At 34.7% G+C, this 16,219-nt stretch overlaps 1 long non-coding RNA gene across 2 annotated transcripts in view; it reads left to right on the top strand.

The window, feature by feature from the left end:
• Nucleotides 1–15,277, top strand: part of LOC128314385 (uncharacterized) — a 261,252-nt gene extending 245,975 nt beyond the window's left edge. For both annotated transcript variants that reach the window (XR_008295968.1, XR_008295969.1), the window contains exon 4: nt 9,959–15,277. This is a non-coding gene — a long non-coding RNA (uncharacterized LOC128314385). The remainder of the gene's footprint in view (nt 1–9,958) is intronic.
• The last annotated feature ends 942 nt before the right edge of the window (nt 15,278–16,219 follow it).

Here is a 16,219-nt window from a genome sequence, read left to right as displayed (position 1 = left end):
CATTTATACAAGTGACATAAAAGCCTTCATTCAGTACATTACCAAGAATGTGCCTAACCTAGGGATAGTGGGGCAGATAAATCAGAGATCAGATTCCCTCCCCGACTCTTTGTTAAATCAATCATTTGCAGGACAGAATGTGACCAGTAGTTGTCACTTGAAATTAAAGATCTACATAGATTGTCTGTTACTCAGAATTCTCAAAACAGACATTGTTCCTATCTATTGTACAATGAAAGCACATACAGAGTACCTCAGGGTTGTAACTATAAGCAATGTTGAAATCTTCTGCGAATCGGAAAATAAAGGTGACAGATGACTTTATAATCAAATATTTTATTTACTTATTCGCTCATTTATTTAGTAATTGGTTGCTCCCACCCATTTAACGTAAGTGGTAAATGGCCACGAAGTTTGCATTAACCATGGTATTGGATTAGTCAGAACAGGTCTGTCAGTGACCTTGCCAAATAAAACAGTAAACCATACACCATTTTAATGGTTACTAAATTCCTGTCCTTTAAATGAGAAGTGTTAAATACTAAATAATTTTTTTTAATAATCCATGGTTAGCATTTTAAAGGCCAACATCTATTTGATGAAAAGTGATATCTTTTCTATTGTTTCCCAGAACCCCAAACACATTGCCTGACAATGACAATGATTCAATATTTATTTAACAAGTAAATATATGAATTCATTCCTCAGTTTAATGAGGTACATCGTCTTTATTTTTTTAAACTAAGTGTGATTTACTAATTTCTTTTTCTTTTTCTTTCTTTCTTTTTTTTTTTTTTTGGAGCTCTCAAATATCTGTGGATATCTTTGTTGCTTTCACAGGTGACAGGCAATTTAGCTAGAATAAAAATCTAGCATCACACACATTTTCCTTCAAACATTGAGATGGCACATTTATTGTCATTTTACATGGTTGCTCTTTAATCTGAGTCTGATCTCTTCCTAAGGTTTTCTGCTCCTCTTCTATTCTAATCATTCCTTTTTACATATTATTGAGGATCAAGTAGTTTTCAAAGAAAAAGTTGGTTCTTACACTACATAATATCTGAGGAATTATTTTTCTTTGAATTTTAAAGATATTGTTTCCCTTTTCCTTATCTGTGATATAATTTCTACCAGCTACATGTTTTATTTCAGTTTGTCATCTTGATTGAAGGGAGATTTATGTACTTCTAGGGTTTCCCATTAGATGAGTACTCTTGATCTCACTCAGGCCAACCATTTGTGTGTAGATAACTCAGTTCTCTAAGACCCCAGGGTATTGGCACAAATATCAAAGCCACTGGTTCCATTGTTACCAAGAAGAGTAGTCGTAAAAGGTGCTCAACATCATTAGTCATTAGAGAATGGCAAATTAAAATCAAAATAATGTATCACCATATATTTATAAGAACGGCTACAAAGAAAAAAAAAGACTATCACAAGTTGCTAAGGACACGGATGAAATGGAACTCTTATATCCTGCTCATGGTAATGTCGAATGGTACAGTAACCTGGTAAAACAGTTTGTGGATTTCTTACAAAGCTCAGCATACATTTGCCATGTGATTGAGCTTTTCCACTCCTCAGTGTTTACCTGTAAAAAATAGAAACATATGTCAGAAGATTTTGTATATGAATGTTCATAGCAACTTTATTTGTGATAGACCCAAACTGGAAGCCAGCCAAATGTCCATCAACAAATGAATGGATAAACAAACTGATACATCCATTCAACTGAATACTCTCAGCAGTAAAGCAGATGAACTATTTAAATATGCTACAGCATGGGTGAATCACAAAATAATTATGTTGTGTGAAAAAAAGCTAGATACAATAGAATACATACTGTATAAGATTTATGTAAGATTCTAGAAAATGCAAATAAATTGATCATGACTGAAAGCAGGTCAATGGTTGCCTGGCAGTCAGCAAGGCATATGTGGAGGAGTTGGAGGGAAGGATTATAAACAGGCATGAGAGAATTTGGAGGAATGAATGATATCTTCATTATCTTGATGGTAGTGACGGTTTTCATAGATGTACCTATAGGTCCAAACTTATCAAATTGTATGATTTATTTTTTAAGTTTATTCATTGATTTTTAAGAGAGAGACAGGTTAGAGGGAGAGAAAAATTCCAAGCAGGCTCCACACTCAGCATGGAGCCCGATGTGGGGCTCAATCTTGATCTCAAGCTTGAGATCATGACTTGAGTGGAAATCAAGAGCTGGATGCTTAAGCTTCACTGACTGAGCCACCCAGGCACCCCATCAAATTGTATGATTTAAAAACAGTTAATTGCATGCCAGTTTGTACCTCAAACTTTTAAAGGATAAATAATAGTGTAAAAATATTTTTAAAAATGTTTTCAAATTGATAAGTTCCATACAGTTTTTATTCATGAGGCTTAATGATGGCCTGATACCATCATTTAGATGGGGACTAAAAAAATTTTTTTAAATATCACTGTGATGTTAGCCAGCATATCTAATAGCCAAATGTGATGGAGAAAAAGAAGACATAATTACTGAAGGAAAAAAATGAATACACGAAAAATATGGTTCTAATCCAGAAATTCCTGGAAAGCAGCACCAGAGAAACCTGGCCAGGGCTTGGGAAAAGATCATATAAATGATGCAGGGCAGCTCTGCCAGGAAAAAGTTATAAATGACTGAAGGACTATGGTATTTGTGATGAGAAAGAAAATTAATCTTTTTTGTAGCTCATACTTTCAAGTTTTTCCAGTTAGAGATGTCTACTTTAAAAAGCAAAAGAAGTGATTAAGGAGTAAAATTTGTCTTTAATTTTTTTGTAATTGTAACATGCTCTGAGTGTTTGGATAAAATGTTCAAATTTAGGAAATGGCCATTTTTAAAGCAAAAGTAGAATTTTATTAAACTCAGAATGGACTCAATGTTTCCTTGAAATCTGCTTTGAGCCAATTGAGTTCCTAGCTACAGCTGAGGTTGATGAAACCATTTTGTATCTTATAAACTTCCAAGAGTATTGGGAAAAGTACAATAATGGGGCAAGAGAACTGATTCCCCTCCATATGTGGAGAGAAAAAATAAATCTCAGGTCTGTAGCCAACTCAACTCCTATGAGTCTCAAATTCATCCTCTGAAACACTAAGTAGTTTGAACTCTGTTAATTCTGCTACAGCTATATAACTTAGAATTCTGTGTACTCAGATTAAAGGATATAAACACTTTCACATCATTTCTTAACTTTCTATGGATAGAATAGAAGAAGAATACTGTATGGGGATTTAAATGAAGAAAAAGGAAAAGATTGCTATGCTGGCTATGCTAGCACTAAATTCATTTATAAGCAGAATAACAATAATAATTATTAATATTCAATTTTTCAGTTGTGCTCTAAAACTCATCTTTTTAAATGCATTTTTAATGTGTACAAATTTTGGTGACATTCCAAGGTAAAATGTGCCTAAATAGTGTTAAATAAGTAATTTCCCTTAACCATAGATCTCTACAGTACTCAAGTATTGATTTGGTTTGAATCTGTAGTTGTAACTACTTTTTCCTCTCAAATTCACTCCTAGAGGGATATATACATTCATATAGGACTTCCTCATACTGGAAGATCTCAAATAGAATGCTAGAAGTAAATAAAGAAAAGAAATATGAAAATCTAGACCATGGTAAGTTTTAGGAAATGTATTTGGAAAATCATACATATCTACTGGCATAATTCCCATGTTAGACATGATTTCTTCTATTGTGGTTGTTTCACCTGTGAAATAGGAAATCCCACAATTACCATTAAAACTCAAAATAAAGAGCCAATGAGCCAACAAAGCTATAAGAAACAAGCCAAACAAACAAACAAACAAACAAGAAGGGGTAGGAAGGTAGTTTACTAATTCTATTTTAGGAGGCATTGGCTTAAAATATAATATAGGTGGGCAGGCAAATTGAAGAGGACAAGAGCAAGAGAGTAAACCTAGTGTAGTCCATAGGGAGTTTTTTTTTTTTAAGTTTATTTATTTACTTAGAGAGCAAGCTGGGGAGGGGCAAAGAGAAGGAGGGTGAAAGAATCCCAAGGATGCTCCAAACTGCCAGTGTGGAGCCCCATGCAGGGCTCAAACTCAGGAACTCAACTGTGAGATCATGACCTGAGCTAAAATCTAGAGTCGGATGTTTGAGCCGCCCAGGTGTCCCAATTTTTTCATCTTATATAGAAGAAGTGATGCATCCCCCAGATTTGCACAAACTTTGGGGAAAATGGCTCTGTGGACACTGCCTAATCTTGGTCTAAGACATGAGGCAGTCATTTAGCTTGGCACCTGGAGCCATGAAGATGAGTTGGGTATCTGGCATATGCTGGGAAGATACATTCACTGTGGAGGGCTTGCTTTTCAGACAACTTCAACAGTTGAGTTGCCGATTAAGCTGTGCTGGAGGTACCTCTAAGAGCTCCAGGGACACTAGTATCATTCAAATTAGGAGTAAGTGGAATATCTCTCCAGTCACAAGAAGACACTAAGAAAAGTAGAAATCATGGAAATAGCCATTCACATTCCTCTCCCTTTATGCTTAAGCTAGAAGAAGCTTCTTGAGGAGGTTGGATATTGTGGATATACCCAAGTATTGTGGCCTATGGGCAAGACTGGTTAAATTTATTGCTTGAAATCTTCCTCAAGAGCCCTGGTAGAAAAATCATGTCTCTGTAACCTTTATTTGTAGATGTGGTTCTTCAATGGAATACTTGGAAATTTGTTATATCAATTTCATAGACCTATATTATGGTTGCAAGTTCATCAATTTTTAAGACACTTTCATGGCAGTAGGATCCCCTTTCTAACATTGCTACCCAGCTTAACATGTCCAAACAATGAGCAAATCATCATCTCCAGCAGCTGTTCAAAGGAAAGATCTTACCACTGAGAGATTCTTATATTAAAACCAAATCTAAATGCCTGAAACTTGTACTCTTTGGTGCCTGATTGGCCCTTAAAAACACACACATATTTTAAGAAGATGTTTTAAAAGGTCTTGTCTTTACTTAGGTTCAAATATGTGCATTATACTATACTGACTTGACCATGTATAGTGATGGTAAATACACAACTTTCCTAACAGCTATTGGTAATACAACCTGTTGAGGAAATTAATGTGAGATTATCTATCAAAACATTAAAAAAATGCTTCCATTCAACAGAATAAGACTTTATTTTAAAGTTTATTTATTAATTTTTAAAATTTGAGAGAGAAATCATGAGCAGGGAGAGAGAGAGAGAGAGAGAGAGAGAGAGAGAGAGAGAGAGAGAGAGAGACTGAGAGACTGAGAGACTGAGAATCCCAAGCAGGCTCAGCACTGTCAGCACAGAGCCCAATGTGAGGCTTGATCCCATGAACTGCCAGATCATGGCCTAAGCCAAAATCAAGACCCAGTTGCTTAACGGACTGAGCCACCTACGTGCCCCAAAAGTTTCTTTAAAAATAGATGTTGTGAAGGACTGATAGGCTTCCATATTTGGGTGAAACTTTCAAGGATCCTACCACATAACTCTACTATCCTCTCGTGTCTCTTCAATTGTATTTGCCCTTTCTGCAATGGTTATGCCTTGCTCTGATTTTATTGAATAATGTAACACCTGACTCACATTCTTCCTCTCTGTCCCATATGCTGCCTTCATTTTTAGTCATTTCAGTGTCTTTAGAAGTTACATTTTCATTATTTTATATTCATAGATCCTTAACTTCCTTCTCATGAATGAGGCTAACAACTGTTAGAGCAACTGAATTCACTGGGCAAATGGTACCAATTACAAACTCATAATTTAAATTTAAGCCATAACATACCCAGAGATCCTTTTCCATTTCCATTTCCATTCCAATTCCCCATCATACAGCTTCTTTGAACACATCTGGTCCCTATTGTGGTAATCATTTTGCAAAACATACATACATCAAACCATCATGCTGTTATACTTTATATGCACACAATGTTATGTGTCCATTATATCTCAGTAAAGCTGGGGACGAAAAAGACACAGTAGTACATTTGTGTAGTTTAGTAAAATACATACCATTATATAATATATATGTTATATGAAGATGATGCAACCAAAAATGTTTAAGAAGCACATTTTTTTTTAAAAAAAAAGCTGGTATAAAAAGGAAATAAAACAGCAAATTTTTCTGGGAAGATACTTATCAATTAAGTTAAACCCAAATATTTTATTTTCCATAATGCTATTGATGGTTTGTGTTGCCTTGGCTAATTCTCAAAATAAGTTTGACTTATTGTTTGACTATTTCAATCTATTGTACATTTTATATTTTCAATGCATTTTCACTTTTGGATGAATTTCAAGAGAGAGAGAGAGCACTATTCGTTGATCAACATAAAACTTATTAGCAATGCCTTTCTGGTATCTAAACTTTTTACTTTAATCTCAGTAACTTCCAAAACGACTTCAGTGTCTTTGTGGATAACTCAATCCAAGACACTTCTTTTACTAAGATGTTGTAATTGTCTTTATCTCTAAATTCAGAATCTGACCCATCTTGAAATGTATTGAAACCTAGCATACTCTATTATATATGAAGTATTCAACTTCAATTTATCACTCTCTTTAACCATAACAAACCTATCCCTCCCAACTCTGTAACACCAATATGCCTACTCTTGGACCTTTGGAAACTTTCAAGACCCAGACTACTGCATTTCCTTTAATCTGTTTCTTTCTAGATTCACTTTCTTCCCTTTCTAATGTAGATTCTAAATTTTATTGTATTGTACTTTAAATGTTTATTTTTGAGAGAGAACGTGAGCGAGGAAGGGGCAGAGAAGGAGAGGGAATCCTAAGCAGGCTCCGCACTGTCTGCATGGAGCCCAACATGGGCTCAGACTCATGAACTGTGAGATCATGACCAGACCCTAAGTCAGACACTCAACCAACTGAGCCACCCAAGTGCCTGTAACCTAGATTCTAAAATCAGTCACCTCAGTCACTCTTTCACTATGATGCTGCCTCTCTTGCCCTTTGTCCTTCTGATGAAACCCCTTGTAAAACCATAGCTTTGGATTGACTCAACAGTTTTACCTCTTGGCTTTTTCACAAGTTAGGACTATTGAAAAATCACCAACATGAAATTTCTCCCTTCTTCAAAACTCCTGCTTTTGACATCACATTTGCTTTTAGTTACATCCAAGTTCTGAGCTTGTGAAAATTAAGCTGCTTTATACAGGAGTAAATACTTACTGCTACCACTTCAGTACAAATTCATTCCTTGTCTGTTTGTTTGTTTTCCAAGATGAACAATGACCTACAACATAGACCTTTTTTTTTTAAGTATGCTACAGATGTGGGGCTTGAACTCACGACCCCTGAGATCAAGAATTGAGCTGAGATCAAGACTTAGATGCTTAAGCAACTGAGCCACCCCTGCACTGCTACATAGACCCTTTTTATCTTTATTTTACTTGTCATTGTTGACCATTCTCTGATTTCAGCCAGAAATACCTCCTTAGGTTTTGTGACATTATTTTCTCCTGGATCTCATCCTATTTTTCTGGACTTCTTAGTTTCCTTTGTGGGCTCATGTTTTTCTGTCCATTCTTGAAATATTCACATTCTCGAAGTTGTCTCCATTGGCACTGTGTTCCTTTTGCTATTCATACTCATAAGGTTACTTAAACCACATTCATGGTTTCAATTACCACTTACATGTTACATTTTTAGCCCTAAATTCTGCCCTGAACTCAAGACCCATAAATCCAGCTGGTTCCTGGAAATCTCACTTATGCATCTTACAGGAATTTTGAATTGTACATGTTCTAAAAATGACCTAGTAATTTCAACTAAAATCTATTTCTCAACTGTATTCTCTCTAAATGAAGGACATGAAAATCCCCTCATCCATGGATGCTGGAAACATAGGAGTCATCCTTGACTTTTGTCGCTCATTCAGTCTCCATTTCCAATCATTTCTAGGGTTCTGCTGATACAACTATTTTACTTTGTCATAAGTGTTTCTACTGATTCATCTATTGCAATGCTGTTAAATGATAATTGTTGAAGTCCTCATTCTTCCTTTTCAGAAGCATTTGCAAATGGATAGGCTCTCATAAATATCATGTGGTGACCAGGGCTCTAAAACATACAGCAGATGACACTGCTCCCTCCCTTTCCACACTGATGTGAAAATACCAGCAGCCTTGAAAGTAGCCTCCCTCAGAATGGAACATCTAATGAAGTGTTATCATAATGCTTAATGAGAGAAAACACATACTGATTCTTATTTTCATGGAGCGTGTTTACAACTAAGATGTCATAGAGTAGGAATCAGAAGTCAAGATGAGACCTTGGGAAATTTACTAAGTGTTCTTTTTTAATTATTTCATAGATGATCTTCCTATAACCCTATGAAATAAATATTAGGCAAGATAATTAATGTGGAGTACATAGGTGCTAAATATGTTTTTCTCATTCCTTTTGTGTTTTTTTAAATGTTTTCCTGAGTATTTTCTATGTATCAGTCTTGGACTGCTCACTCTGAGTCTGTTTGAAGGGAAGAGAGCTTCTAAAGCATCATGCACATTTATGGAAGTACCATGTCAATGCATATATATATTCTCATTGAAAGCCATCACTTATGACTAGAAACATGAACTCTTACAAGATCCTATACAAAAGCAACATCTAAAACATTAACAGCAATTATTTTTTTAGCTGAAAGAAAAAAAAACTTAGTAAATTGAAGCCAATATATATTTCATCAAATGGCAGAAGCCTAACTCTTGTTGGAATTGTGTAACAGCAAATATTGGTGAGAAGATTAGTAATGGCAACTACACAGGAAAGAATGATATAAATAAAGTAATAATTGAAGGGATTTGTAGCTTGTCATCCATAAAAAAAGCATTACTTTCTACATAGTTAAAAGGTAATCAACACAAGCCAGGATATTCTCCTCAAGAGATAGTAAGGCTATGTGCCAATTGACCTAAAGGAAAGTGAACCATTGCTTGAACCTTGAAACACAATCCACAGAATCTTTGGGTATCACCATTCATGAATACATTTGTACTCCCAGAGGGCTGGCTATATTTATAGGTGACCAGCATATAAGTCTTTGTAAAAGTTATGGTCTCTTCTTTTTTTTTACTATAATAGCTTGAGATTTAAGAATAGAAAAAAAAATCCTGACTTCTAAGTGAGTGGATACATAAGATAGCCATGATGAAAAGCAAAAGATTGAAATAAGAACTATTTTCATAACAGAGGAAAATTTATTAAATTTTTAGCAACAGTTATGCACGTTCATGAGTATGTCTTAATGTAAAAAAATTCCATGAAAAGAATAGTTTTCCAAATACCAGAATTTTCAGGACCGTGTAGAAGTTCATTAAATACAGCAAGTTTAGTATCAAAATCATGCAGATCTATTTCATACTTACAAATTTGACAATTTGACAGAATTGGGAAATTACTTGACTGAAATCAATTTTTCATTGAAAAAAGATTAAGACAATTACAACAATTGATTTGTTGAATTGCATAACTGTTTGATAAGTCATCTTTTTTATCATTCTTGTAAATCTGATGATTTATAAGTGGTAAATATGCCTTCAGAGAAAAGAAAATGCTCTAGAGGAAAAAAGAATCCTTTTTAGTTATTTTTCAGTGCAAGAGGGAAAGTGAATCATGCTTTAAGAAAAGCTGTAATTTTGGAAAGTGTTTGCTTATATAATTGCAAATAAAATTAAGATTCTAGAAGTTCAAACACTTCTGGTAATGCTTTAGTTAGTAATGTAATTAACCCCCTTTGGACTAACGCTGTTTCTTTTGATTATGCAACCAAGGTAGTAAGTTGATGACAGCTTCATCACCTTCCTTTGAACTTTTATCAATAATTCATCAAAGAAGAATAAGTTTCCATTGCTCATTCTGAGTTTTTAAAATGATACTTTTATTTGACCCCCTATAGATACCAGAAGGGCCATGCTGGGCCTTCAGTGTCTTCTTGACTAGCTCCTCACTCTCCAAGCCACATCTAAGAAAAGCCTTCTACACATCAAGTTTCCCAATGGAGGTAAGATTCTCATAGGACCATAGGACCCTCACTTCAGATCGTAAGTTAAACTGGCATCTAAGTATCTTTCGGACTCTAGTCTTTGTGTTCTGTAGTATTATGTATATTGTGATGATATCTAGGTGTAACTAGTTTTTGGAATGATTTTCTTTTTTCCTCTTAGTCTTTATTTTTATATTTTAAAATTACTATAAAACTAATTCTAAATATTTTTATATTTAATAAGTGTGCTGAGCTGTCTAATAATAGATAGTATTTTTTTTCCACCAAGCATTAGAAGAACAAATATACTCTTGTCCTGACAAGCTAACATGGAATCAACCTCTGACTCATTATTTGACTTGGTTCTATTTTGAGTTATGAAAAAGAGTTATTTGGAATTGCTGTTCCTCAGCTGCAAATATTATATCAATAATCTGGTATTTCTTAGAATTCATAAACTATTAGAAAATCTCACAAATTGAACATATATGCTTCACGTATCCTTTACCAAATAACTGTTCTTAGAATTTATTTTTGTACTTTATATTTACTTAAATATATCCATATTCATACTGACAAGGTTGGGTGTCCAGATCTTAAAACAATTGAAGTTGGGGAAAATGCCACTTGAGGGATGGTAAATGGTTTCTAAATTTCAGTGCAGATGAGCGAATTTAGGCTGGGGATTAAACCTCTTTTGTTATGGGAGACACCAGTTTTGTGAGCAGTTTTAACAAACTAGACATGAAGCAGGTATTTTACTTTATGCTACTTGGGAGACCCAGAATTGGAGAAGTAGTTCCCATCACAAGCAAAAAAAATTGTATCTATATATGGTGGTGGATGTTAACTACTAGCTAGATTTGTGGTGATCATTTCACAGTATATGCATATGTAGAATTGCTTTGCTGTACACCTGAAACTAATATAATGTTAATATATCTCAATTTAAAAAATACAGGTGCCATGGACTGAAATGTTAAATTGAGCATATACTTATTAAGACTATGCCCTCTAGAAGAGCCAAATGTATTTTCTCCTAAACATGGCTTTTGGCTAGACTCTCTGAAAATTAAATGTCTGTCATTGACAGATGGGTCTTTCTCTCTCATTCTCTCATTCCTTATTTCCTTTACATATTTGTTTCCTGGTGATAAGAGGACTCAAAAGATACGCAAACATAATCTCCTCCTTAAAGAAAAATATTGTAAAGACCTGGTTGTGACTTTGATGTGATGCTTTCCAAACTTTGGAAAATACAGCCTTGGCTATTAAGATAGTTCCCCCCCACCAAATGCCTCCACCCTGACTGCCACTTGGGCAGGCAGGAAGCAGGTCTTGGACTGAGATTTTAGACTGAGGTGGGCAGGGGAATGCTACTCTTCTTTCTATAATCAGGAACATATACATAGATTTTCAAAAGGAAGGACACGGTATAAAAGAATTTCATTTGGGAAGAGGTAAGTGATTTCTATAATATGTTGGCAGGTAAAGTGCTAAGAACTATTTAAAGGGCTAAAGAGAATAAGTGACTACCTGTGGAAGAACTAGTTTTCTTTTCTTTTCCTGCATTACAATTATCCTCCATTTGCCTCTGGTTTCCACTTAGTCTTAGCTGTGCTTTGGACGTCCTCAGGCAGGCTGTGTGCATACTGAAGAAGAAGCAACCCAGAGTCTAATGGTGTCACTGCATGCAGTCCTCAGTAGTGGGGGCAACTGTGACTTAACATATTGTTACTTGTATAAAAAGGAAGAGTGACTCCTGAAGGCTGAAAAAATGGCACCATCTGGATGACATTAAGATTTAAGGAAAGTGTAATCATCATCAATATCACCATTGTCATCAACAATTATAATGCCTGACATTTGTAGAGTACTTTTTTGAAAGTGCTTTGCCATAAAATCATCTTACTTGCTTATTATCTGAGACTTTATGGAATATCATTGGGAAATACCAGTTTCACAAGAAATCAGTTTAATAATAAAAGAGACACTTAACTTAATCACTTTGAGATATTTTAGTGCCCCAAAACTGTGTGTAGTAATAATAATGTACATTTAGTGAATTTTCACTATGGGCAAGTATATTCTTAAATTTTTTCTTTATATTAATTTTCCACATTTATACATATGTATAAAATGCACAAATATACATACATAAAATACATAAATATATACATACAAAAATACAGAATACGCTGCATTTATTTTTGCATCTAATTTTCCTAGGAACCCTGTGAGACAGGAACTCTGATAACCTTCATTGTCCAGGCCCAGAAGCAGAGGTGCAAGTAGACTAAATAACTTACTCTGTGATTTGAAGGGGGATTTAAATCGAGACTATTGAATTGCAGGGATTTCTTAGCCTCTGCTCATAGGACATCAGTTTACTCATGTTCTCAAGGCAGTTTCAGAAATAGTTCCCATGCTTTAAGAGATGGTTGAAAATATTGAGATAATCTGATTTAAGTTGTATTTCAAGGGAAAATACTTCCCACTTGTTTTATATTCATCATATTTATAGTCAGTAAGTATTTATAATATTTGTAAGTGGGGATACATTTAAATGCAATGTCATACACTTTGAAACTATAACATATTTTTGTTACTTGGTTTAAAATTCATCACAGAAGTCATTTTTCTCCCAAGAAATGTCTGAGTACATTAGCTTAAAAGATGATATTGGCAAGCTGATAGTATGCATATTTCAAAAAGAATGTTCAGCTGCACTTAATGTGCATTTGTGAGAAATGGCTGTATATTCATGGTCTCTATGAAGGGCTAGGTGTATTTATCATTCTTTTCCTAACCATTCTGTCTTTGCAAACTGTCAGTCACCTTAACTGGAGAATGAAAAAAAAAACCCAGCTGTTTTCTAAATTAAGGTTTCTAATATGTAAACACTGCCCTATAAGTGAAAATAGAATTTACCTTAATTGGTAAAGACCAATTGTTTCAAGTGAGATGTTTGAAGAGAATAAAAAATACTACAACTTATTGTACTGTTCTGCCTTGATTACATAATGGAAACCTACATCACACTTGAAAAGATCCTAAATGTTAGCAAACATCATTTTACTCTTAACAGTAAACTCTGTTACAAGCTTTGTATAGCTGTGGGGCTGACATGGAAAGAGTTTGTAAATGCACCAGAAGTTTTTGCCAATTTGATAATTAAAGGAACAAGTAGGAAAAACTACAGAAGCATGAAAAGGGGCAAGAGAAAGAGAGGCTAGCTATGTGCATGACATGAGAAGACATTAAAATTAAATAAAAATGGAGGTTTCATGATTTAAATTTATTTAGGGAATCAGAAATAACTACTAGTTGTATGTTGTAATTGACCATGAAAATGTAGTTATTGAAAGCTGCTTATCCATTAAGAATGCAATAAATGATGTGTGTGGCCCAAGTATGTGGGTATAGGAGGAGCCCAGGAATAAATGGGAAAGGTGAGTCAATACTATTTAGGGTGCTGACTGCTGCTCTAAGGAAGGACAACTTATGGCTGTAAGAAGTACTTTGTTGAGCAGTAAGCATATATCTTCCTACAGAAAAGTATTTAAATATTCTGTGGGTTAATACTCAGCAGCCATCAAATGGATAGAAATAAGTAGGTTTAACATGACAATCACCAAGAACCCTTGGGAGCAGACTGTTTTCGAGAACTAGAACCTATTCTAGAAGAAGCTTGAGGAATGATGTTCTAGGTTCTTATAATGGTAAAAGCAATCTTTCTCGATTGTAGTTGGATAAGCATCTCTATTAGAATCAAGTGCGATGTTAGAAATGAGAGTTCCCTGTACCCAGCCTAGACTTTCCAGAATTTCCAGGGGTGGGCCTAGGAACCTGCATGCATTTAAAAAATTTTTCCAAGTGATTCTTATACCCATAGGCAAAAATCAGCTTACTAAAGAGTGTTTGGATGGAAGGAATCGTTATGTAATAGAATTTTGAGTGGGGTAGTAAGTCTGTTGTAAAAGACAAACATGTGGAAGATTCAGAAAAGAAAATACATGGGACATTTTAAAGAGGTAGGGGATTTTTTTCATCAATGGCAACTTAGATCTTCTTGAAGAGGACTTATCACTACCCATCCGGAGGAGAGTTCAGGCAGGAAGGCCCAGGGACTGCAGGCAGAAGAGGTCCTCTCAATTCTACAGGGTCATGGGGGTTGATGATGACATCACATCGGTCCAAGAGGTCACAGAGGTGTTAGGTGGTAGCTTTGTGCAGGGTTACTGTGGTGCCTGCATTCTTGGACTTGGATTTCAAAACAATGTGATAGAGTCTTGGTCAATCTCTTACATTTACTGAAGACCACTCCTTTCCATTAAAGCAAGTGGGAATTCATTACCTCAAGGTAAAAATCTCAGATACAGCTCTAGACATTCAATGTTATGAAAGAAAACTCCAGGATTGGCTGGGTATGGGGTGTGAGGGGAGTACCGGTGACAGTTTCAATTCTTCCAGTTGGTGTTATGACACTGAAAGAAAATAAAACCATGAAAAGTAAACAGCAGGGCATATAGATGGTAATGAATTAAATAAAGAGTTTCTGGAAGGGGTTTAGCATATACTTACTGAAAAACATGGAAAGCATGTTTGGAAGAAGAACGATAAATTTTTATCACTTGGTTTTAATCTGAATTTTTAGGGGTAGAAAGAAAAACTAATAAAATTGCTATACAAGATTGTAGGTAGAAGACAAAAATAAAAGCCACATGAGGAAGGGCCATGGCAGGAAAAAAAAATGCCCATAATTTTCAGATGGATAAAAACAGAGAGTAATACTTCTGGTTCCATGTACCTGTGCATTAAAGTCGTTACCAAAGCAAAATGAAACTTTTAATACAGGAATACAGTGTTATGATAGGCATAGCTGAGACTTTACTTGGGAGTCAATTAATATAATATGATATTAGAAAGGAATAATTTAATTTAAAGATACTAAATCTAAAGGAACACTTTTGTAGAATAAGGACCAATGACTTGTGATAAAGATCACAAAACTCAGGGAGCCAAACTAAAAATGGGAAATTCAGCTCCCTCAGCAAATCCTGCCAACATTATTCCTTCCAAGTAGAACAATCTTTAAAACAAACTTTTATTTTTCCCTACCATATTCATTGTTAATATTTTGTTGCATTTTTTCCCAGCATTTTTCTTACTTTTACATTGTGTTTTAACAGGAGATATGAGTTTTAGATGGCAAGTTTTGTAAATATTCTATAACAAGCATGTTTTTGTATCATTAGTTTTTAATAGATATTTTAATGATTGCATAATATGGATGACCCATAAATATACTTAATCATCTGTTGTTACACATTTATATTCTTTTGACTATTTTTCCTATCCTAAGGGTATAGTGAAAAGGTTTCATTAAGATAGAATTCTAGAAAAATAATTACGGTCAAAGAATATAAACACTTTCTGGTTTCTGGACACAGTTTGCATAATTCTTTTCCAAAAATGTCATTCCAATAGGCAGTTTCACCAGAAGTTTGTGAGTATGTCTATGTCATACTAAATATTAAATATTAGTACTCCTTAGTACTAAATATTAATAATTATTTGTAATGTATTATTTTAATGTGCTAAATATTAATTATTTTTTAACTAACTTGAGAAGCAAATTAATACAGTTAATGAATTGTGCTGAGGTTGAATTTTTGTTTGTTAGCTATTTCATTTCTCTGTGTATATGTTTGTATGTGTGTGTGAAATTAATTCTTATGCCTTGGTAACTATGAGACTTGTATTTTTCCTCCATTTATGTGTACTCATTATACAGCTAATTCTCAGTCTATGATTTATCACCCAGTGTGGTTTGTAGTGTTGTTTGGAATGTCTAAGGTTTAGGTGTGTGTAGCATCTAACTTTGGTTTTCTGTGCTGTTGGACACCCAGGGTTTTCTTTCAGGAAGAAATTTTTCGTCTGAAAAATGGAACAGTTTTGTCTAGGTCTGGCTCCTTGGGGATATTTGTAAGCTTTAACTTGGCATCCTGAAGCACTTCTGGCCTGGAATTTCCCAGGTCGTATTTGGTGCCCTGAAAACAAAGACTGCATCTTGACTACCGAGAGAGCTTTAAACAAATGATTCTTGTAGATCCATCAGAAAATACTAGATAGTTCTCTGGATGTATTGTTATTGCTCTTATCATAGCTTAA

Source organism: Acinonyx jubatus, chromosome A1 (assembly GCF_027475565.1).
Source record: "Acinonyx jubatus isolate Ajub_Pintada_27869175 chromosome A1, VMU_Ajub_asm_v1.0, whole genome shotgun sequence".
In the NCBI taxonomy this organism is placed as follows: Eukaryota; Metazoa; Chordata; class Mammalia; order Carnivora; family Felidae; genus Acinonyx; species Acinonyx jubatus.
Note: the sequence above shows the minus strand (reverse complement) of the source record. Positions and strands in the feature narration are given on the sequence as shown.